Source organism: Ovis canadensis, chromosome 22 (assembly GCF_042477335.2).
Source record: "Ovis canadensis isolate MfBH-ARS-UI-01 breed Bighorn chromosome 22, ARS-UI_OviCan_v2, whole genome shotgun sequence".
Taxonomy (NCBI): Eukaryota; Metazoa; Chordata; class Mammalia; order Artiodactyla; family Bovidae; genus Ovis; species Ovis canadensis.
Window position 1 is genome coordinate 64700304 of NC_091266.1, and position 24585 is coordinate 64724888.

At 50.8% G+C, this 24585-nt stretch overlaps 1 long non-coding RNA gene across 2 annotated transcripts in view; it reads left to right on the top strand.

Moving 5' to 3' along the window:
* LOC138427436 (uncharacterized) overlaps nt 1–24585 on the top strand; it is a 47820-nt gene that overhangs the window by 19283 nt on the left and 3952 nt on the right. Inside the window, exons 2-4 of one of the 2 annotated variants that reach the window (XR_011252003.1) lie at nt 511–681; nt 7779–8018; nt 22009–22346. This is a non-coding gene — a long non-coding RNA (uncharacterized lncRNA). The remainder of the gene's footprint in view (nt 1–510; nt 682–7778; nt 8019–22008; nt 22347–24585) is intronic. The other variant, XR_011252002.1, reaches the window with a different exon arrangement.

Sequence of the window (24585 nt, forward strand, 5' to 3'; positions counted from 1 at the left end):
AGTGGTAAAGAATCCTCCTGCCAATGCAGGAGACGTGGGTTCCCTCTCTGGGTGAGGAAGATCCCCTGGAGGAGAAAATAGCAACCCACTGCAGTATTCTTGCCTGGAGAGCCCCATGGAGTGAGGAGCTTGGCCAGCTCCAGTCCGTGGGCTTGAGAAGAGCTGGACACAGCTGAGTAACTGAGCACCCACAGGCACAGGCTTGTGGTGTATAATCACTGTGCCCCTTATTATGGTACAGAAACCAAACAGTATTAGAGGTAAGTTAGGTCACAGCGTGAAACCCCAGAGGTTTGCCACAACAGGGGTTCACTGCGTGTTTTCACTCTGCGCCCGTCACGGTTGGCTGTGGTCCTGTCTCACTCAGAGCCCAGATTCATGCAGCCCCTCTTTTGAAACATGGTTCATTGTTCTGGTGGAGAGAAAGCAGACTCCATGGACTACATGCTGGCCTTTAAACTTCTTCTTGCAACATCATTTCCACCCGAATTTTATTTTTTGCCTCATCAGGTTGTGTGGCCAGTCCTGAGTTCAGCAGGGTGGACCCTGCAGATCATTCAGCCCGACTTTAGCCAGTGCGGCAAGGGTGTGAAGTGCAGCTGCAAGCGGGTAACACAGATGCTTGTGAGTAACCCTCGTGAATGTGACATCATTAGAAAGAATACGGTGACCGAATGCAGGGTAAGCATCCCCTTTGTCCGAAGGCTGTTATCCAGCTGAAGGCTGAACGGTCAAGCGTGTGCTTCCGGTCCATTCAAACTTTTTTCTCTGTGTGGTTGTGGCACCAACTTGATTGACCGTGAAGTTTGTTTCAGTTTATTTTTTGATTTGGGGGGGCCACTTTTTAATGTTCTATCCTTTTATTTATTTTTCATAAGAAGCATTTATGTAGTCCCAAATTCAAAATATAAAACCAGGTATATTGAGGAAAAACCTACCTTATCTCCTTTTCCCCTACTCTTTTTTCTCTATGTTAGAGCTGATTTTTTTTATTAGATACAAAATTAATTCGTCATTATACGTTTATAATATGTTTGTAGTTTATAATGAAATTAATAAAATAAGGTCATTCATTCATTTTATCATTCCTTTATTGTTGTTTCTGAAAATGCACGTAAGTATTTTCACCTATGTTTTGGGCATTAAGACTTGAGCCCCAGCTTGGAGGAGCTGCTCAGGCCCAGCCCCAGCCGTTACACTTTCAGGCAGCCGTGGGTTGACTGTCGCCCTCTGAGTTTCTCAGCAGGGCTGACCTGAAGCCCTGGTGTGGCGTCTCTCTGTCCTGGGGACCGTCTGCGGTTCGGCCTGGTCTGAGAGCACCCCATCACAGATGCCGTGATCCTGCTTCTGCATCTGCTTAGGAGCAGAGGTTGGTTTGAGGGGAAGGAGTCGAGGTAGGTCTGGCGTCCTCAGAAGTAGAGCTTCCCGGACACGTAGCCTCAAAGTCCTGCCTGGACTGGCTCATTCCAGTTCTTATCTTCCTCGCCTCTCCTGGGCCCCCTCCTCTAGACCCAGGGCTGCATAGCAACCCCCCTGCCCCCGACGCAGCCCCTGCTAAGTGAGCACACATTCGTGGTGAAAGTGGCTGTCTCCTCTCGCTCCCTGGAGCTGGCAGAGCCATGAGAGCTCTGATTCCCGGAGACCAGATGAAGTCCTTTTACAGTAAAACCCATTTATCCTGGGTTTGGAGTTCGATGCACACCAAGCTCTGAGGGTGGGGAGGTTGGCACAATAGAGTTCGTGGTCGCTCAGACCGCATCCTGAAAGACCGTGCTCGTTAGTGAGCTTGTTCCAAAGGGACCATGCTTCTGCCATCCTTCCAGGATGTGCAAGGAGCCGCCTGGGAGCATCTCCCCTTCCCAGACGGAAGGTCACTCTGCAGGATGACCCGGATAGTCAGATGTGCTCGGAGACAACGTCTGTCTCATCTTCTGGGCTGAGTGCAGGTATCTCAAAATGTCCATTCAGCCAACAGAGCTGACTTTCTTATTAAAACCTGGGGTGAAGCATTGGCTGATATTATCTTGTTTGTATCACGCTCTCTCTTCAAACCAAAGGAGTAATTTATTTTAACTCCGGAAGGAAGCACTTCCTGGAAAGGCTGGTTACGTTGAAGTGTTAGCAGGCTTACGGGGACTTCGAGATAAGAGCCTCGTGGCTCTGCTAGATTGAATACGGTTCTTATCGCTTTTATTGATGCAGTCCAAAGGGGCTTAGATGTTTGCAGTGAGAGAATTAGCAACTTCAGGCACTGAACTATTTTGTAGTGAAATGTTACTGGTTATGGAAGAGACTCAGGCACTTGGTTCCACCAGCAAGGGTGGATTTTGATCGAAATTTGTAACTGGTTGCCCACTGACTGACCGCCTCTTTGGGGTCCTGATTGCCCCTGGATTGCCTTTGTAGGAGCCACGTCAGCTTTTCTTAGAAAAGTTTCACAGATCTAAGTCAAGGGAGACGCTGTATGACTGGACTGTCATTATTCCGCATAGAAATAATCTCTTTTGTGCCCAGGGAGTTCAAGGGAGTCTAGTCTATATATACAGGGAAATTTTACCTAAGAAAAACCGTCTGTGTGTGTGTGTGTGTGGTCTGCGTGATCTTGTTTCCTCCTGCCCTTCTGTAAGTTCTGCAGGGACACTGTTCCTGTGAGTTTTTCACCCAGGGTCACGGGCCCAGCATGCTCCATGGCACCCAGTCACGGCAGAGGCCGAAGAACTTTTGTGAATAAGTTAAAAAGTTTTCCCACGGTTCTGTAATCCTGAGAGAGTTCCTGGGGCCAACTGCAAAAGCTCCACGAAAACCACTTCCAGCAAATGGTCCAGGGATCTCGCCGCAGAACTCTGCTTGACCTGGTCCAGGTGGCCATCAGAGCACGGCTGTTAAATCCTGTTCTGTCGGACTCCAAGGAAACAATATATTAAAAAAAAAAACGCTGTAGTTTTAATTCTCCCGAAGGCTTATCTTCTCTCTTCTAAATATGGGCTTTTTTCCCTTTTTTTTTTTTTAAAAAATAAAAAACAACCTACTAGATGTAGCTATGTAAAAATTGCTTGTTCAAACTGTACAAGCTATAAAATGTATTATTGCAATCTGTAGTTATATAATAAACAGACATGGAACTATGTAACAATTCCCAGTATGAAATAATCATAAAATCCAATATTACTTTTCCCCGGCATAGCCTATATTTTTTAATAAACTGTCACTTCTTCCGTTCTCCACAAACTCCAAGTTTCCTTTGCAGCCTGAATATTGCGCTTTGTCTCATTTTGAACATAACAGGGAGGGGCTGCTTCTTCCCAGTGAACTGCCCAGGGATTTGGGATGATAAACAGGTTTGCTCTTAAATCAGCCTGAACTTTCTGGAACTGTCCAAATGCTGACTGCTTCTGGGGAACCCATGGTTTATAGCTACACAAGCCGTGTGAATTCGGCTGGCTGTCGCTGACCACCTCTGCATGTCACACGCCCTTTGAAAGAGACCCGCCTGTCACTGGCTGGGATGTCTTCCATGGTCTGGGACGCCCCTGGCTTTATTACCCCGGTATTTCCTGCATTGTCACCAGCCATACTCCAGTGCACCCCACAGTGCGGCCCAGGGGACACGCTTTTGCCTTTGGATTTCCTCTGCACCAATTTAGGAAAATAGTTAGGGGCTGGAAGAGGACATTAAAGGAGGTGTTCCAGTGATCTCAAAGAAGAGATCAAGAAGAGTCTTCTCTTTTGTGGAGAAGAGCTTGTCCTCACTAAGGGCTGATCCCCTTGGCCCCCCTGCCAGCCCCAGTCTGTCCTCAGAGGGAGGAGGCGGCTGTGCACACGCCAAGCGGGCTGGTTCCAGCCGCTGTTTCCCCACCTGGGGGCAGCAGGGCTCCAGGATGGAAACTGGCTCTGCCTTTTCTGGTCCAATTTTAAATCATCTCCTTTCTCTGTGTCCAAATGTTTGCTTTGACTCTGGGGAGGGATGTTTTCTAACCAAGAGCCTCCCGACTTGTTCCAAGTGAGACTCCTAATGAGATGGGTGGGCTACGGGCGGGTTATTGATGGAGGTGACGGTGAAATGAATACTGGTAGTGATGATAGTAGGCGCTTGTGGCCAGTCCCGGGCGAGGCCACCCGCGGGGGACCCTGCGGCTGACTGGGGTCCTGCCCTGCGTGGGGTCCACCCGCTTATGCCCAGCCCTGGGTGAGGCCGCCCGCGGGGGACCCTGCGGCTGACTGTGGGGTCCTGCCCTGCGTGGGGTCCACCCGCTTATGCCCAGTCCCGGGCGAGGCCGCCCGCGGGGGACCCTGCGGCTGACTGGGGTCCTGCCCTGCGTGGGGTCCACCCGCTTATGCCCAGCCCTGGGCGAGGCCGCCCGCGGGGGACCCTGCGGCTGACTGGGGTTCTGCCCTGTGTGGGGGCCACCCGCTTATGCCCAGCCCTGGGCGAGGCCGCCCGCGGGGGACCCTGCGGCTGACTGGGGTTCTGCCCTGTGTGGGGGCCACCCGCTTATGCCCAGTCCTGGGCGAGGCCGCCCGCGGGGGACCCTGTGGCTGACTGGGGTCCTGCCCTGCGTGGGGTCCACCAGCTTATGTGCCCTCGGGGGACCCTGCGGCTGACTGGGGTCCTGCCCTGCTTGGGGTCCACCCGCTTATGCTCAGTCCTGGGCGAGGCTGCCCTTGGGGGACCCTGCAGTTGACTTGGAGGCCTGGCCTGCGTGGGGGCCACCTGCTTATGGGGTGTGGGGTGACAAAGCTGGCTGGTGCCCAGCACCTACGCCACCTTCTCCAAGAGGGCCAAGGGGGACTCCTGACTGCCCTCCGCCTTACTCCTCTGTCTCTCACTGGTTTAGGACTCGGGGGGCAAATGGGGATTAGCCCCCCAGCCTCCAGTGGAGGAGCCAGCTGAGGCCAGCCTCTGAGTGCTCAGTTCAACAGAGGTCAGGGTCACAGTTTCCGTGGAGGGGCTGGGGGTCGGGGCTGGCCCTGGGGACTTCGTGGGGAGTGGAGCGTGAATGGGGATCCTGCAGGGTCGTGTGACCCAGGCAGAGAGCAGCCCAGCTCAAGGCTGAGCTCACCCACCTTTGGCAGGCTCAGTCGTGTCTGACTCTTTGTGATTCCATACAGCCCATGGAATTCTCCAGGCCAGAATACTGGAGTGGGTAGCCGTTCCCTTCCCAAGGGGATCTTCCCGACCCAGGGATTGAGCCGGGGTCTCTTGCATCGCAGGCAGATTCTTCACCAGCTGAGCCACCAGGGAAGCCCGTGTTCTCTTTGGGCAGATAGCACTTTGGAAACAGGAGTGACGTCACAGATGAAACACGGGCTTATAGTTCTGGAAGACTGGCTGCCACTGTGTTTGCACCAGGGAGGTGGGGGAGCTCCAGGTCCTCGTGTCTTTAGTGCTGGCTGCGTGTCAACCCAAGCGTTTGGTGAGACCTGCACTCTGATCTCCGCTGGAGGGAAGCGAGTCTTCCTGACCACTCCCTCCATCCCAGAAGGGAAGCCCCCATGAGGAGTGAACACAGCCCAGCAACTCTTCACATGGACAAAACGCTGCACCCCACTAGACTGCAGGCTGGGCCCCCCACCTACCCCATCGAGTCCACGACTTCACACATCATGAGTGCTCCGTGATGTTTGTCACCAAGAGCGCAGCTCATTGATTTTCACCAGAGTGGTAAACAATTCAATAGTCATCAATTTAGGAGTAGAATATACAGGGCCCTCCCCTCCCCTCGCAGACCCCGAGTGTCTTCCTCAGAGGCAGCCATGGTCCCTGGTTCCCCAATGTCATTCCAGATACCTGTTTGCATATTAAAGCAAGTACATTTGCATACTTGCTTCACTTAATGAAAACCTGGATGTGTCCACCTCGCCTTCCACCTGTGTTTCTCACACAGTGTCTTGGAAATTGTTCCACATTCACAAAGAGCTACCCCTTCCCCTGGCAGCCTGCCTAGAGTCGCAGGCAGTGGGCGTTCCATCATTTGCTTAGTGGGGCCCTGGGCTTTAATGAGTCCCTTGCAATTTCAAGCTACCACACAGTCAACTTGATGGTACATATGTCGTGATGCCCGTAGCCCAGCATTTCCATGGTACCGCTTCAGGACTGAAATTGCCGGGCCAGGGGGCAGAAGCTCTTAGCATTTTGATGGATGTCGCCAGTGTACTCTGCAGAGACTCTGTATGCGGGTTTCCATCACCCTCCCGCCGGTGCGTCCCCCCCAGCCCCAGAAGGCAGTCTGGCCCTTGAGGACTGCCAGTCCCCAGGGCCTCACATTAGGACTTCAGGAAATATCGGGTGCCTGTGGTGATGTTTTGAAAAGTGAGTTTTTAACGTGAGTTGTCTCTAGAAATTCAAATTGCTTCAAGCTGCTGGTGTTTTGTGTGTTACATGACATTTTGAATCAAGTGACAGGTAAATCCCATGAGTGCTGACTGGTGCGTACTAAGTATTCAGCAAGTGGTGCTTTTCCCTTCGAAGGGTGGCTATCTGTGGCTCTTTTCCAGAAGAAGGCAGCGTTAGACTGAGGGTGTGTTGGGCAGGGGTCTGGGGTCCAGCTCCAGCCAGGCCCTGTTGGTGGGGGCACCACGTCCTGAGTCCAGGTGGCTCCAAGTAGCCCTTGGAGGGGTGGTGTTACCTGCACCTGTAGGGGTGCAGCTGGGGCCCTGAGAGGTCAGGTGCCTTCTCAAGATCACGGTCAGTAGACAGACGAGACCCCAAAGCCTGTGTGGTCTGTCCCACTCCACTGGTTGTCCAGATCAGCCGTGGAGAGCAGGGGGCTTTTGTGTGGAGCAAGCCCTCCAGGACCAGATGTCTGGAAGCCTCTTGTTTGGACCTGTATAAAGTTATCCACTGATGACTGCTGAGCGCCCTTCAGTCTGGTGGGGTGGATGGAGAGATGCACATAGATTGCATTTAAGCCTCTATTTACCTTTCTCTCTGTTGGTCCAGCCAACAGGTCTCAGCGCTATTTCCAAATTATTTAAGTTAGGAAATAAAACTGGAAGAAATTCATGTCCATGCCCGGTACATTATTGATAAAGCAGGGGAAAGCTCCCCCCATGAAAGCAGTACTTTTACTTCGAAAAAGTAATTTTAACATTGACGCAGCCACATAGATTTTAGAGGGGATAGAGGGTCATTTTATGCCAAGCTCCCCAAGCTTCCAAATGAGGCAGAGAGATTCATGATGAAGCCCAAAGGAAACAACTCTGACAGGCACAAACCTGCCTTTTCTCTGTTATTAAGTGGATGTCTTCCTAAGTAATGAAATACTCAGGAAGATGCTGCTCCCGGCAGTGTGGGGTCTGCTGAGTGATAGCTGCGGGTCACGGCCTTCCCGGTCGGGGCCGGCGGTCACTCTCCGTCCCCTGGGGGAGGGCGGCTGGCTCGCCTTCCAGCCCAAGCTGTCCCCAGCGCCAGGGGCCGGACGTGCTGGCGGTCTGTTCCTGAACGGGGTTGACTCCCGAGACACCTCCATTGCATAGAAGCCCGGCTCTTCCCTTTCACACAAGTGCCCAATGTGCCCGTGTCCTGGTGCTGCCCCAACGAATCACCACAAACAGGGGCTTAAAACTGCAGGCACTTCTTTGCTTGAAGCTCTGGAGGCAGGGTCCAAAGTCAAGGAGGTGTAGGCAGGGCTGGGCTCCCTCCAGGGCCCCAGAGGGCTCCTTCCTGCCCCCTCTGCCTCCCAGAAGCGCCTGGTGGGTCTGACTTGTGGCTGCATCCTCCCAGCCTCTGCCTCTGATGCACACATCCCCCTTCCCCGTGTGTCTCCTCTCCTCGTAAGGACGCCAGTCCTTGGGTTTAGGGCCGCCGGACCCATAGTGACCGCAGCGGAACTGATGGCACCTGCAGAGACCCTATCTTCAGATCAGATCACGTTCTGGAATTCCAGCTGGACAAGGACTTGGGGACGCCGCTGAATCCCCTGAGCTGTGTGCCGTGGTCAGTCGCTTAGCTGCGTCCAACTCTTTGTGATCCTGTGGACTGCAGCCCGTCTGGCTCCTCTGTCCGTGGGATCCTCCAGGTGAGAATACTGCAGTGGGCTGCCATGCCCTCTTCCAGGGGATCTTCCCCACCCAGGGACTGAACCCACATCTCTCATGCCCTGCATTGGCAGGTGGGTTCCCTACCACTGTGCCCCCAGGAATGCCCCGTTCAGTCTGCTACACTCAATAAATAAAATAGTTAGCTTAAGGATGGATAAGCTAGGAAAAATATCTTTACACACAACATTTCTTGAAATAAGGAATTTTGGTGTCTTAAATGGGGATACTTGTCACTTAACTGGGATATTGCGGTAGTGTCCAGCAGGCATGGCAAATACAGGGCAAAAAGCTTCTTTTGCCTTAGACACCTCTGGGGTTGCAAGCACAGAGTCATACATTCTGTTTCCCTGGTCCAAAGTGGCTACAGGGCTTCTTGTCAGTGGACATAGGATCAGGGCCCTGGGCATTGGCCCTACAGGACTCTATCCCCAGCTTATTATTATTATTTTTACTACTTTAAGTGAGTTTCAAGTTTACCCCATTTGAGTTCATTGTGACTGCTGAGTCCCTGCAGGGAGTGTGTCTGTGACAGGGTGGGGTCAGCACCTGGGCGTAGTTCTAACCCAGGCCCCCTGTACTGTGCCCCCATAGGAGGCCTGCTCTTAGCAGCTTTAGTGAGAGCTCCTTGTGCCATTAAACACACGCATGCAAGTACGTCTTCATAATACAGACCATCAGATCCCAATCCTCCAAAGCCAGGTTTGAGGATTCTTTCTGCTATTTCCCTTTCAGTGTAACATTTCAGTAGTATTTCATTTGTTTTTAGAACCAACCGGGCTTTCTTCAGCCACAGTTTAATAATACAGAATTATAATGGTGCAGATAATATGAAATACTACCTGCCCTGAAGCCTACACAAATGAAAACTACTTTTATGAAGACAAGGTGGGCAGGAAACTGGCTTGGATTTAAAGCTTTGCCGTCAGAGCAGGGAGGAGGCAGAAGCCAAGATTCCATCTGTCAGTGTGGAAGAGGGGCCTGGGGGCTTCCCACCCTCCCCCAGCTCTTCTCAGAAGCCCTGCCATCTCTGGGGTCTTACTCCCTTCTCTTCCGAGAAACAGGATGGTGCCTCTTGTGCCCCTGAATCAGTGGGCTGGCAGCTCTTATTTCACACTGTCAGACGAAGGGACTGCTCCTCCTGGGGTCCATGAGCCAGAACATTCCATTTTCTGGGAACTCCCCTGTGATACATATATATATTTAATCCAGCACACCTTTCGGCCTGTGGGATCTTACCCAATCAGGGATCGGGTTAGTGGAAGCACTGAGTCTTAACCGCTGGACCACTAGGGAAATCCCTGGGATTGTTTAGATGCTTTGTCAACTATGTCCAAGTTAAGTAGTAACAATGATATATAGTTTTTTTCGCATATAGATGCACACACTGGAGAAGGAAATGGCAACCCACTCCAGTATTCTTGCCTGGAGAATCCCATAGACAGAGCAGCCTGGTGGGCGACAGTCCATGGGGTCACAGAGTCGGACACGACTGAGTGACTAACACATATACATGTGCACGAATAGAAAAAGATTCGTTCTTAGGAGGGGGGAGGGGATTGTAGATTCATCTGTGATGTTTCACTTTTTCCAATTTTTTTTTCTTTTTCAATGGAAATAATAAATGTATGGGGTATAAAAGTCACATATCTCCACTAAATTAATAACCAGAACAGCAGTCGCTGCCCCAAGCTCTCTCTTTAGATTCTCGCCCATTTCCAGGTGAGCCTATTGTCACTCTGTTGAGCTCTTTCTTTTGAAATAAAATTCTGTACATTTAAAATGGGCTTATGTTTTTGATTGCTCCATTTGGAGTATTATTTATGGACTTTTCATTGACTTTTCTATTTGATAATTAATTCTTTGCATTAAAAATTCCCTTGGTATCTCTAATTTTCTGGAAGAGATCTCTAGTCTTTCCCATTCTGTTGTTTTCCTCTATTTCTTTTCATTGATTGCTGAGGAAGGCTTTCTTATCTCTCCTCGCTATTCTTTGGAACTCTGCATTCAAATGGGTATATCTTTCCTTTTCTCCTTTGCCTTTCGCTTCTTTTCTTTTCACAGCTATTTGTAAGACCTCCTCAGACAACCATTTTGCCTTTTTAATTTCTTTTTCTTGGGGATGGTCTTGATCTCTGCCTCCTGTACAATATCATGAACCTCTGTCCGTAGTTCTTCAGGCACTCTATCTATCAGATCTAATCCCTTAAATCAATTTCTCCCTTCCACTGTATAATCATAAGGGATTTGATTTAGGTCATACCTGAATGGTCTAGTGGTTTTCCTTACTTTCTTCAATTTAAGCCTGAATTTGGCAATAAGGAGTTCATGATCTGAGCCACAGTCAGCTCCTGGTCTTGTTTTTGTTGACTGTATAGAGCTTCTCCATCTTTGGCTGCAAGGACTATAATCAATCTGGTTTCGGTGTTGACCATCTGGTGATGTCCATGTGTAGAGTCTTCTCTTGTGTTGTTGGAAGAGAATATTTGCTATGACCAGTGCGTTCTCCTGGCAAAACTCTATTAGTCTTTGCCCTGCTTCATTCCGCATTCCAAGGCCAAATTTGCCTGTTACTCCAGGTATTTCTTGGCTTCCTACTTTTGCATTCCAGTCCCCTATAATGAAAAGGACATTTTTTGGGGGTGTTAGCTCTAGAAAGTCTTGTAGGTCTTTATAGAACCATTCAACTTCAGCTTCTTCAGCATTACTGGTGGAGGACAGACTTGGATTACTGTGATATTGAATGGTTTGCCTTGGAAATGAATAGAAATCATTCTGTCATTTTTGAGACTACATCCAAGTACTGCATTTTGGACTCTTTTTTTGACTATGATGGCACTCCATTTCTTCTAAGGGATTCTTGCCCACAGTAGTAGATACGATGGTCAGTTCAGTTCAGTTGCTCAGTCGTGTCCGACTCTTTGAAACCCCATGAATCACAGCACGCCAGGCCTCCCTATCCATCACCAACTCCCAAGTTCACTCAAATTCATGTCCATCGAGTCAGTGATGCCATCCAGCCATCTCATTCTCTGTCGTCCCCTTCACCTCCTGCCCCCAATCCCTCCCAGCATCAGGGTCTTTTCCAGTGAGTCAACTCTTTGCATGAGGTGGCCAAAGTATTGGAGTTTCAGCTTTAGCATCAGTCCTTCCAATGAACACCCAGGACTGATCTCCTTTAGGATGGACTGGTTTGATCTCCTTGCAGTCCAAGGGACTCTCAAGAGTCTTCTGCAACACCACAGTTCAAAAGCATCAATTCTTTGGCACTCAGCTTTCTTCACAATCCAACTCTCACATCTGTACATGACTACTGGAAAAACCATAGCCTTGACTAGATGGACCCTTATTGACAAAGTAATGTCTCTGCTTTTAAATATGCTATCTAGGTTGGTCCTAACTTTCCAAGGAGTAAGCATCTTTTAATTTCATGGCTGCAGTCACCATCTGCAGTGATTTTGGAGCCCCCCAAAATAAAGTCTGACACTGTTTCCACTGGTTCCCCATCTATTTCCCATGAAGTGATGGGACCAGATGCCATGATCTTCGTTTTCTGAATGTTGAGCTTTAAGCCAACTTTTTCACTCTCCTCTTTCACTTTCATCAAGAGGCTTTTTAGTTCCTCTTCACTTTCTGCCATAAGGGTGGTGTCATCTGCATATCTGAGGTTATTGATATTTCTCCCAGAAATCTTGATTCCAGCTTGTGCTTCTTCCAGCCCAGCGTTTCTCATGATGTGCTCTGTATATAAGTTAAATAAGCAGGTTGACAATAAAATTCACCCATTCTAGTCCATTTTAGTTCGCTGATTCCTAAAATGTCAATACTCATTCTTGCCATCTCCTGTTTGACCACTTCCAATTTGCCTTGATTCATGGACCTAATATTCTAGGTTCCTATGCAATATTGCTCTTTACAGCATTGGGCTTTACTTCTATCACCAGTCACATCCACAGCTGGGTGTTGGTTTTGCTTTGGCTCCATCACGTCATTCTTTCTGGGGTTAGTTCTCCACTGATCTCCAGTAGCACATTGGGCACCTACTGACCTGGGGAGTTCATCTTTCAGTGTCCTATCTTTTTGCCTTTTCACACTGTTCATGGGGTTCTCAAGGCAAGAATACTGAAGTGGTTTGCCATTCCCTTCTCCAGTGGACCATGTTTTGTCAGAACTCTCCACCATGATCTGTCTGCCTTGGGTGGCCCTACAGGGCATGACTCATAGTTTCATTGAGTTAGAAAGGGCTCTGGTCCATGTGATCAGTTTGGTTAGCTTTCTGTGATTGTGGTTTTCAGTATGTCTGCCCTCTGATGGAGAAGGATAAGAGAGGTGGCAAGAATACACAGAAGAACTGTACCAAAAAGATCTTCATGACCCAGATAACCATGATGGTGTGATCACTCACCTAGAGCCAGACATCTTGGAATGCAAAGTCAAGTGGGCCTTAGGAAGCATCACCACAAACAAAGCTAGTGGAGGTGATGGAATTCCAGTTGAGCAATTTCAAATTCTGAAAGACGATGCTGTGAAAGTGCTGCACTCAATATGCCAGGAAATTTGGAAAAATCAGCAGCAGCCACAGGACTGGAAAAGGTCAGTTTTCATTCCAATCCCAAAGAAAGGCAATGCCAAACAATGCTCAAACTACCGCACAATTGCACTCATCTCACACGCTAATAAAGTAATGCTCAAAATTCTCCAAGTCAGGCTTCAACAGTATGTGAACTGTGAACTTCCAGATGTTCAAGCTGGATTTAGAAATGGCAGAGGAACCAGAGATCAAATTGCCACCATCCCCTGGATCATCGAAAAAGCAAGAGAGTTCCAGAAAAACATCTGCTTTATTGACTATGTCAAAGCCTTTGACTGTGTGGATCACAACTGTGGAAAATTCTGCAAGAATTGGGAATACCAGACCATCTGACCTGCCTCCTGAGAAACCTATATGCAGGTCAGGAAGCAACAGTTCGAACTGGACATGGAACAACAGACTGGTTCCAAATAGGAAGAGGAGTATGTCAAGGCTGTATATTGTCATCCTGCTTATTTAACTTCTATGCAGAGTACATCATGAGAAACGCTGCACTGGAGGAAACACAAACATCAAGATTGCCAGGAGAAATATCAATAACCTCAGAAATGCAGATGACACCACCCTTATGGCAGAAAGTGAAGAGGAGCTAAAAAGCCTCTTGATGAAAGTGAAAGAGGAGAGTGAAAAAGTTGGCTTAAAGCTCAACATTCAGAAAACTAAGATCGTGGGATCTAATCCCATCACTTCATGGCAAATAGATGGGCAAACAGTGGAAACAGTGACAGGTTTTTTTTTTTTTTTTTGCTTCAAAATCACTGTAGATGGTAACTGCAGCCATGAAATTAAAGACACTTGCTCCTTAGAAGAAAAGTTATGACCGACCTAGACAGCATATTCACAAGCAGAGACATTACTTTGCCAACAAATGTCCGTCTAGTCAAAGCTATGGTTTTTCCAGTGGTCATGTATGGATGTGAGAGTTGGACTATAAAGAAGGCTGAGCACTGAAGAATTGTTGCTTTTGAACTGTGGTGTTGGAGAAGACTTTTGAAAGTCTCCTGGACTGCAAGGAGATCCAACCAGTCCATCCTAAAGGAGATCAGTCCTGAATGTTCATTGGAAGGACAGATGCTGAAGCTGAAACTCCAACACTTGGGCCACCTGATGCAGAGAGCTGACTCATTGGAAAAGACCCTGATGCTGGGAAAGATTGAAGGTGGGAGGAGAAGAGGACAGAGGATGAGATGGCTGGACAGCATCAATGACTCAATGGACATGAGTTTGAGTGAGCTCCGGGAGTTGGTGATGGACAGGGAGGCCTGGCTCGCTGCAGTCCATGGGGTTGCAGAGTCGGGCACGACTGAGCGACAGAACTGAACTGAACTGACTCTTGTTTGTTTCCTTCTGTTGCCTGTTTCTGGAACTCCTATTGTTTGAACGTTGAACTCCTTGATGAATCACCTAATTCCCTATTTTTTTTTTTTGATCTCTTGTTTTTTCTCTCTGTTTGTTCACGTGTTTGGCACGTGCCCTTCACTTTATCTTTCCAGCCTCTGAAATAACTTTCCTTTGGGTCTGCTCTCGTGCTTTTCACTTCTAAGGGCTCCTTGTCTTCTTACCTGGACATTCCTGTGTTCCGCACGCCGGCCCTTCTCTCGCGGGTGCACCGTCCCCTCCTGCTTCCCTGAGGACACCGATCTTAGGTTTCGCCCGCAGTGCGTCTACTCAGACCCCTGCGCCGTGTCTGCTGCTTCTGAATCCCCTGTGTTTGGTTGGGCTCGTTTCTCTTCCAGAGCCTTTTCTCACTGGCCTGGTAGCTTGTGGCCTCTCACCGGCATCTAAGAGAGGGGCCCTGAGAGGCGGGCTGCGGCTTTCTGCAGGTGGCACTTCCCGACTGGTGGTTCCGTGGGGGTGGCTGCTGGGTCCTGCTCTTTTACTGGGAAGCTCCTCTTGTCAGTTTCTGCACGTCTTTCTCCTGCGCAGACGTTTCCCTGGAGAGGAACCCTCCACCACCGGCTCACAGAGTGTATGAGATTGCTGGGGCTGCCATGAGCCGATGCCACACTTGGGGTGATTGACAGCAGACATTTGTCTCCTCCAAGCTGGACGTCAGGGGCGGGACGTCCACAGTCACGGTGTCTGCACCTTGGCTGGCTCTCTTCCTCGCTGATGCTTCTGGGTATGCATCCTCGGTCCTTCTTCCTCTTCTGATGTGTCTGCCAAGCCTATTGGGTCAGGACTGCGCCTTATGAGCTCGCTTAACCAGTCACCTCTTTAAAGGCCCTGTTTCTGAACACAGTCCTGTTGGGGATTAGGGCTCCAGCGTGTGGATTGTGGGGGGACACAGTTCAGTCCATAGTGTGGGGTGTAAGCTGGCTGTCAGCATCTGGGAGCCTCGGGTGGGGGCTGGGAGCCTCTTGTTGCAAAAGACTTTCACTGAATGCCCTTGTCTCACTGCTTCATTCTACAGTCTCATCCTCGGGTCCAGGGCCTCTCATCCTCAAGTGCACGGCCTGCGTGGCTCTTCTGCCCAAAGACATCTCTCGTTTCCTCCTGGGTCAGGGGCGCCATGTGGATCTGGGTTCACAGTGGCTTTTGACCACACTCTCGCTGGGCTTGGTGCTCCGGTTCCCTTTCCAGGAATTCCCAAGCCCTACTCCCCCACCCCCCTGTGTCGCCTGCTCACAGTTGCTCTGGCCCCACTGATTAGCTGTGGTTTCTTTCTGCTCTTTGTCCTCGCGGGCTATTCCCCCCTTGTTCCTGTATTGCTGTTGTCACGGTGAGTTTGGGCAGGATCTGAGGAAACAGTAGTGGTTTGGGTGGGCCACGTCTAATCGGAAGTCCAAGGCGGGCGCCTCCCGTGTGGGCTGAGCCTGCTGAAGGCGGTGCAGGGATGCTGCACTGTGCCCTCGTGATTTCTGTGACCCAAGACAGCAGGATCGCATTGGTGTGGCTACACCATGGCACGGAGTTCCTGGTGAAACTGAATGCATCTCCTTTTCTTGCAGAAAACCTAGATGTCTCAGGACAAAGTTTAAATAGCATTCATGGGTTTATTTGTTCAGAATCCAGTGGAGAGATTTTGTGGAAATAACTGCTGCTGAGAGGTAAGGACTCTTCAGCAATGGAGTATCAGGATCGGCTTTATTTTTGAATTAATGGGACCTAGAAAGATTAAACAGATCTTGTGTCACCATCTGCTACAGTTCTTGAGGCTCAAGTCAAAATATTTTCCCCTCTTCACGTGTTTTGCCAAGTGTTTGTCTTTATTAGTTAGGAAATTCATTGCTGTTGTTTCAGGTTGAGATTCTGTTTCTAAAACTCGATGACACCCCTCCTCTTCCTGCTCCTTTCTGTGTTTAAACTGATGTTTTGACCTTAATATGATGTCTTATCAACTGTTAAATGATAAAGGAACATAAGTGGGAAGCTTTCTAATTACTTCTTTAGACATTTCCGGGGAATGTGTATGAATTGAGTGGAGCCCCACGGGTGGGTGAATAAGTCTTGTGGTTTTAGAGTACTCCATCCTATGTGAGTGTAATTAATGCCAGGGCCCGTAAAAGAGCCGTGCTATGCGCCTCATAAAACTCGGAGAAGGTGTAAAAGCCCCCTCGTGCCGCTGGTTGTCATGGTTACTGTTTGGGGAGCACTTTGTTATCCGTTTCCAGCCCCTTCCTTGCCGTAGCAGGACGATAAGGCCGTAGATTTGTGGGTCTCTGCTGCCCTGCTGTGTCTCGCCTTCTCTCCCTGTTAACCACCTGGGCCTGGCTAGGGGTCGCAGGGACGCAGGGGGTGGCTGACTGCACTGTCCCGGGACCTCACGGGGTGGGGAAATCAGGCCAGATAAGTTAATGATTTAACTTATCAGGTCACAGGTCGGTGATAAAACGAATTGGCCAGTAGAGGGAGGCTGGGATGCTGTAGTTTGAGAGGACTCGGGGCTGGGGAAAGGGGAAGAGGTCCTCCCTGCAGGGAGGCTGAGGAGACCTTGGGCCTTGGTAGACCCCTGGGCAGGGGCATGGGGTGGCCAGTGCCCCCGCTGCTGTGAGCACAGAGAGGATGCGGAGGCAGCTCCTAGTTAGGCCGTCAGTCCAGTCTGCACATCGCACCCTGGACGGGGGAGTGGCTTCGAGTTGCTCTCTGTGTGAGTGGACAGATCCCTGCCTTCTCGGAGCCTCAGTGTCCTCGTTTCTTACGGAAACTCTGCTGCTGCTAGTCACTTCAGTCGTGTCTGATTCTGTGCGACCCCGTGGACTGCAGCCCACCAGGCTCCTCTGTCCATGGGATTCTCCAGGCAAGAATACTGGAGTGGGTTGCCATGCCCTCCTCCAGGGGATCCTCCCGACCCAGGGATCTAACCTGAGTCTCCTGCACGGCAGGCAGATTCTTCAGCACTGAGCCACCAGAGGAGGCCATTATATGCCAAGGTATTTAACAGCAATTCCTGCTCTTACTGGGGTCACCGCTGGAGCCGCTCGTCGTCACAGCTCCCTGTACATCAGAATCCTGACTTGGAGGCGTCGCCCTGACACCTTCACGCCGCCCAGGAGCGAGCGGCATGAAGGAAGCGAGCCTGCTTTTAAATGTGTTGGTGCAGCTCTTGAAAGGCCCGTGTGCACTTTGTCTTCGAAATTTTGTTCTTCCTGCTTCAGAGTAGAATCGGTGTGATTTTAATAGCAAACTTGTCATTGGCTTTAACTATTATTTATTAAAAGTGATTATTTTCTATGTTGAAGCCTAAAATGGAAAGGTGTGGAGGCAGGCTCCTGGAGAGTCGGTGTTTTCGCTGCCCCTGCTCTCACAGTAAGCAGACGGCAGCTGGAAAGAGGGGATGTTATCAAGGTGGAGCGCTTCTCTGGTGGCTCAGTGGTTAAAGAATCTGCCTGCCGTGCAGGAGACTCAGTTTTGATCTCTGGGTCGTGAAGATCCCCTGGAAGAGGGCATGGCAACCCACTGCAGTATTCTTGCCTGGAGAATCCCGTGGACAGAGGAGCCTGGTGGGCTGCAGTCCATGGGGTCGCACCGAGTCGGGCGTGATTGGAGCGACTTAGCAGCCGCCGGAGCATTATGGTGGAAGCAAACTTGTGAATAGTGTAGGGTTTTGAACTTTAATTTAACTTTAAATGACTGTGATGAAATATCCAAAATAAAGATGCTTTTCAGGAGTCTATTGTCTCTAACTCAGAGAAAATCTGATGAATATGCAGGAAACCAATGAGGGAATGCCGTGTAAGGCTGTTAAATTCCAAACTGCTAACTGTTTTCGGAACAGTATTTCTGGAGAGTTTGCTGGTGGTGTGGCTGGTGATGCAGGCAGTCCCCTGTCCTGGAATTGCCCGTGGGGTCAGTTGACTCCAGACCCTGGTGTGACTCGGAAGAGAAACCTCTCCCTCCCCCGTCCTGTCCCCGGGCCCTCAGGGGCTTTCCAGATAAAGGCTGAGAGTACTTCTCAACAACCTTAAATCACATTTATTTCTGTGACATATGGAGTTTTGATGGTTTCCCAGAGAGATGCTTGAAAATATAAGTGCTTTCCCCAAATCCCCCCAAATCCGCAGTGTTCCCACGTCCTTCCAGCTGAGCGACAAGCGCGTGAGTGCTCACAGGCTTGGATCCCCGGCGGCACGGCTCTTGGGATTGCCCCTGGAGAAATTCGCATCCTGATGTCAAGGGGGCTTGCTTTAAACAACGGCCAGTGTTGGATATTTTTAATGCAGTTGCGCTGATTGTTTTGGTCTGGGAGGCTTGGTGACTGAATCTTCATCTTGAGCTCAGACCTGTTCATGGAAAACTGCTGATGCCGCCTGTCCCAATGGGCTGGGGCATTTTTTTCCAGCTTTACTGGGGTACAGTTGACTTCTGATGTCGTGTGAGTTTAAGCTGTACAGTGTGTTCATTCGATATGCTTACATCCTGCAACAATGAAGCCGCCACGGGTGTAGCTGACACCCCCATCCTGTCACATGATTACAGACTGCCTGTGTGTATGTGGTGAGGACATTCAGGATCTACCGCCCCAGCAGGTGGCACTCGTGGTAAAGAGCCCGCCTGCCAATGCAGGAGACAGGGGTTCCATCCCTGGGTCAGGAAGATCCCCTGGAGGAGGGCTTGGCAACCCACTCCGGTATTCTTGCCCAGAGAACCCCCAAGGACAGAGGAGCCTGGTGGGCTACGATCCACAGGGTTGCAAAGAGGTAGACACGACGGGTAGACTTGGCATGCATGCCCGCTCCTAGCTACTTTCAGCTACCCATGTGTGCATGCTATGTCGCTTCAGTCACGTCCAGCTCTTTGTGACCCCATGTACGTTAGCCCACCAGGCTCCGTCTATGAAATTTCCCAGGCAAGAATACTGGAGTGGGTTGCCATCTCCTTTTCCAGGGGATCTTCCTGACCCCGGGATGGAACCCCTGTCTCTTACGTCTCCTGCATGGCAGGCCAGTTCTTCACCAGCTGAGCCACTGAGGAAGCCTCAGGCATATAACAGTAACCGCAGTCAGCACGCTGTCCGTTAGATTCCCGGTAGTCGTCTGTCTTATAACTGGAAGTCTGTGCCCTTGACCTTGCATTCCTCCCCGACCCCCTCCAGCCCTGGTAACAACTGTTTCACTGTGTCTCTATGAGCTTAGCTTTCTTGGGGTTCACATGTAAATGATAACATACAGTATTGTCTTTATCTGACTTAGGAAGGGCTGTTCCTTAACCTCTGAGTCTTGTCTTTTCCTCTCAGAAGTGGGGAGAGTGAGGCCAACCCCTTAGAGTGTTCCTGATGGTGCGGAGGGAGCTTGTGGAGGCGAAGCTGTAATCAGAGGTGCGGGTTTCTCCTACTGCACGTTCCCAGCATCACCCTGCTCCCTCCCCTGTGAGCCTGGCCCCGGAAGTGCTTAGGAAAGGCGGAATCAACCTCGTCTGTTTCCAGAAGCAGTCGCTTGACACTGTTTTTCCTAACAAAATATGCACATTCTGACAACCCAGTCAGGTTTTCCTTTCTAGACTCTCGGCACCCACAGGCAGTACCTGCGATCTGGGGCGTCCGTGCGGTGCATGGCCGGGCCTGCGTCCTGGGGTCTGAGCCCAGGTCACCAGGCCCTCCTCAGGGTACAGGTGCTGTGTTTATCCGGGTACCACAGCAGCTGTTCTTCCAAGGAGCTCCAAGGGTGCCCGGGGGGTCCCCTGGGCTCTGTGTGTCTTCCTTCATGTCCCTGCTGTATGACGAAGCCGTGCTTCCAGGGATCGGGAGCAGTCACCCCTGTGAGACCCGGGCCTCCTGTTCTCGCCTGAACATAAGGAGCCCAAAGTGCCCAGGCATCAGCTGGCGACCCTGAGTCAGGAGCCCTGGGTGTCTCCTGGCGAGCGTATGTCCCCTGTGGGGGTCAAGACCTCCACCCCCCCTACTCCAGCCCGCCCCAGATCTCAGAGCCGCGGGACCCACAGGCACGAAGGCTCTGTGAGTGCCGGCAGGGCGCTGAGTGGATGACCGCAGCCGCATGGCTGTTGCTGCCCAGGTCGGCTTGAACGCCGGCCGGGCCCAGCGGCCGTGAACCGTGCTGGGGCTTTCTCCTCCTCTTTCAGCTGCTTGTACGGGGCCCTCCTGTTCCCAGTTCCCGGTCCCTGCCCCTCCTCCCCACAAGTGCTCCCTGCAGTCCCGTCCCGTCTTCTACTGCGCTCAGACCTCTACCCTAAGCTCAGCTCCCCGGGACCCTGAACTAAGGTGTGGTGGGTCTTGTGTTCTAGGATGATGAGTGCCTGTTTAAAACGAGCTGCTTTGTTCGCCGGGGAGAAATTCATGAGCTGTGTGTGCGCGTGCTAAGTTGCTTCGGTCACTTCCGACTCTGTGGTTCCCTGGACGGGAGCCCAACAGGCTCCTTTGTCCATGGGATTTCCAGGCAGGAATACTGGAGTGGGGTGCCATTACCCTCTCCAGGGATCTTCCCGACCCAGGGACTGAACCCAGGTCTCTTAGGCCTCTCCTGCGTTGGCAGGCGGGCTCTTCACCACTAGTGCCACCCGGGAAGCTTGACACAGAAACATCCCTCCAGAAAACTGCACCCCTGGCCCCGTCTGCACCTTCAGCTGAGCCAGCCAGGAGCGCTGCACCGTGCCGGAAATGCCCCCTCTGGGGCTTGGCCTGGAGCCCCCGCCGCTGGCCTGGGGTCTCTGGGAGGCCCTCCTCCCTCGTGGGGGACACAGCAAAGGCTTAGTGTCCCCCCAGGGCACCGCAGGAGGGGACCTCACCCATCTCCTATCCCGGTGGAGGTTCAATGTCGAGACCCCTTCTCCCCCTGAAGCTGGGACCCCGTGGGCTCTTTCGGTTACAGCCTGCTGGGGAGACCACTTTGACGTGGGCCAACTACGTGTCCTGCCTTTCACTCACCCTCCTGGCTCATTATACCCCGTCACCAAAGACTACCCCCAACTTCCAGTTCATCCTCCAAATTTAAAGATTTTCCCCTGGTTCAAAATAATTTGTCATACTTTCTTGAAAGCAACTGGTAAAGAGGTTTTTTCCCAATAATGAAATAAAAATAGATGTTTTTAGGAAACTGTATGTACTTGAATGTGTAAATTTGACACATTTAGTGAAATATTGGTCACACTGACTAGAATTACATCTCATATGTGACTTTTTTTTTTCAAAGTAGGCTTTTGGGAACCACTTTGGGTTTTCACAAAACTTGACTTTTTTCAAGAGCTTGGTAACACCAAAGAGCTTTTCTTTTGTTTTTGGCAAAAAGAAAGTCTTCCCCATCCTGTAGAGCAAAGGAACACACCCCCACCACATACAAAACCTCTGGAGAAAGCATTGAGCTCAAGAAATCAGAGTTCCAGGAAGAAGAGTCTCCACGGCTGGGTCTGCAAGGGTGTCTTGAACTTTTAAATGCAAATGTGGTTGGAATCGATGGTTTTTTGAAACTGTGTAATATGATGAGTGAGTGCTGCCGATACAGCATAATTACCCCGGACCCATGGGAGCAGGAATCCTTTTGATGAGAACTGACTTTGCCCGGATGAAAGGAGGCCCTGCCTGTGAACAGGCTGGGGAGGGACCCTTTCGTATTCTTAGAAGAGGCTGCTGGGTTTGCATGACGCCAGTGGCCTTTCAACCAAAAGGCCCAGAAACATTCTCCCTCCGAACCGCAGAAAGTGGGGCCATTACTAACCCCCAAGAATCATATTGATTTTAATTACTTTTCCTTTGAATTCTTACTCAGAAACCAAGCTTGAGAGTGGCTGGGGCTCATCTGTTTCTTTGCAATTACTTTACAGATAATTTGGAGTATCATTTGAAAGATGCCTGTTTTCATGGGGAAAGTAGGGTTATTTTTAGATGACTTGAAATCAACAAACCTTGAGTTCTGTGAAGAGATGTCAGCAGGCCTGTGCCTTTGGGAGCATATGTTCACTCCCTTGGTCCGTTTCTCATTCCTGTACAGGAGGTCTTTGTAGACACACCTGCCAGCTGCAAGTTTGGGCTCCTGGGAATGGTTTCTCCAAAGTGAAGTCTGACACCTCTGGGTGCCCTGGAGCCTCAGTGGACGAAGCTGACCCCTGGCTTTGCCACGTCGGGACTGGCTGTGACGTTACTCTGAGCCCATCGCCCTCACTTATCACGGCAGGGGACGTACACGTGGATTTTGTGTGCCGTGGCTATCTCCACTTTCCTGGAAACAAGAACACCTTCCTTTTTGCACAGAGAGAAAAGGACTCCTGCACTTCCTTGCTCTTCTGGAAGGAAGCTTCATGCTTTCACTTATCTCCAGGTGCCGCGTAGGTGAGAAACATCTCAAAGACACATTCCTCCTGCCACTCCTCCTGGATAAGCAGGACCCTGCTGTTTAGCCAACCAAAACTTTCTGTCTTCTGTGCCCTCAAGGTCTTCTGTACTTTCATTGTAGTTAATAGGAAAAGGATTTTATCAAACATGCCTTTTTTTTTTCCTCTCTCTTTTCTCTGAATCCTCGGACTTTCAATTCAATAGCTCCTTGTTTGTAACTCAGGCAGCTCCTGAAGACAGAGGTCAGTCACTGAGCCTCAAAACTCCACCTTCTTGTCAATAACAAAATCAGTGTGTATAGGACCTTCCAGATTCCCAGAGGGAATCATTACTGGGATAATCATTTAAAGACATTTTTTTGGAGCATTTTCCCAGAAATGAGATCTGGGAGTCCTACCTCCTGGCTCTGTTTCCTGGGGCTGCTGTAACTGATTATTACACATTGGGTGGCTTGAAGCAACAGAAATGTGTTCTCTGATGATTCTGGAGGCTGGAAATACAAAGTCAAGGTGTCAGCACCTTGTGCTGTGCGCGCTGCAGGGGTCCCCCTGGGGGGATCCTCGTGGCTCTTACGGCATGTGGGGGCTCCAGTAGTCCTCTGTGATTCCTGGCTTGTAGGTGCATCTTTGCTGATTCACTTATTTCTGGCTGCGCTGGGCGCAGGGGTCCCCCTGGGGGGATCCTCGTGGCTCTTGTGGCATCTGGGGGCTCCAGTGGTCCTCTGTGATTCCTGGCTTGTAGGCGCATCTTTGCTGATTCACTTATTTCTGGCTGCGCTGGGCGCAGGGGTCCCCCTGGGGGGATCCTCGTGGCTCTTGTGGCATCTGGGGGCTCCAGTGGTCCTCTGTGATTCCTGGCTCGTAGGCGCATCTTTGCTGATTCACTTATTTCTGGCTGTGCCGGGTCTTTGCTGTTGCACAGGCTTTCTCTCCTTGTGGTGAGCGGGGGCTTCTCATTGCAGGGGCTGCCCTTGTTGCAGACATGGGCCTGGGGCACATGGGCTTCAGTAGTCGTGGCTACTGGGCTCAGCTGCTCCGCAGCATGTGGGATCTTCCCGGACCAGGGATTGGAGCCCAGTCCCCTGCCTTGTGAGCAGGAATCTTAGCCACTGGACCAGCAGGGAAATCCCTTGCAGGCGCATCACCATGGGCTCTCTTTCCATCTTCACATGGTTTTCCTCCCTCTGTGTCTCTGTCTCCTCTTTGTCTCTTATTAAGTGCACTTGTCATTGAGTTTCACGCCACTGTAAGTACAGGATGATCTCATCTTGAGGCCCTTAATTATTTATATCTGCAAAGATCCTTTTTCTAAGTGAGATGCCAGTCCCCGGCTCCTGGGTTTAGGACGTGGGCACAGCATCTCTGTGTCTCTCCCGTGTTTCATGACTGAAGCTCACACAGCAGACACGTCCTTCAGGGGTCGCGGGCCTTGGGAGCGGGTGGCAGGGATGCCCTGCACCTGCTGCTCTGTCGCTCAGTCATGTCCGACTCTTTGCAGCCCTGCGGACTGTAGCCCGCCAGGCTCCTCTCTCCATGGGATTCTCCAGGCAAGAATACAGGTGTGGTAGCCATTCCCTCCTCCAGGGGATTGTACTGACCCAGGGATCGAACCCAGGTCTCTAATGTTTCCTGCATTGGCAGGCAGGTTCTTAACCACTTCCCACCAGGGAAGCCCAAGAAAGTGTTAGTCGCTCAGTTGTGTCTGACTCTCTGCGACACCATGGACTGTAGCCCACCAGGCTCCTCTGTCCACGGCATCCTCCAGGCAGGAATGCTGGAGTGGGTTGATATTCCCTTCTCCAGGGGATCTTCCCAACCCAGGGACTGAACCTGGGGCTCCTGCTTTGCAGACAGATTCTTTACCATCTGAGCCGCCAGGGAAGGTCATGTGGAAGCAGAAAGCCACGTGTAACAGACAGCCACAGGCAAGGGTTCCAAACAGCGGGGAATGTGACCAAGTGCTGGTTTAGAAATCCTCCTCCAGACCCCAGTGGAGCTGGTGCAGGGACACCCAGGGAGGGGTGAGTGTGGCTACCAAGTGGGGGTGGGCTCCAGGCAGGGGGAGAACTCGGCTGCCTTGAAAGACCATCTAATTTACATTCAGAGACTCTCTCAGTTTCACCTCATTAGAAAGGGATGCAACTCGACGCAAGGACAGCTTGGTAAATTAACGCATGAAGCCCTGGGAAGACAGGGAGGCTGGATTAAAAGCCCTTAAAAGCCAGTGACTATCCCCC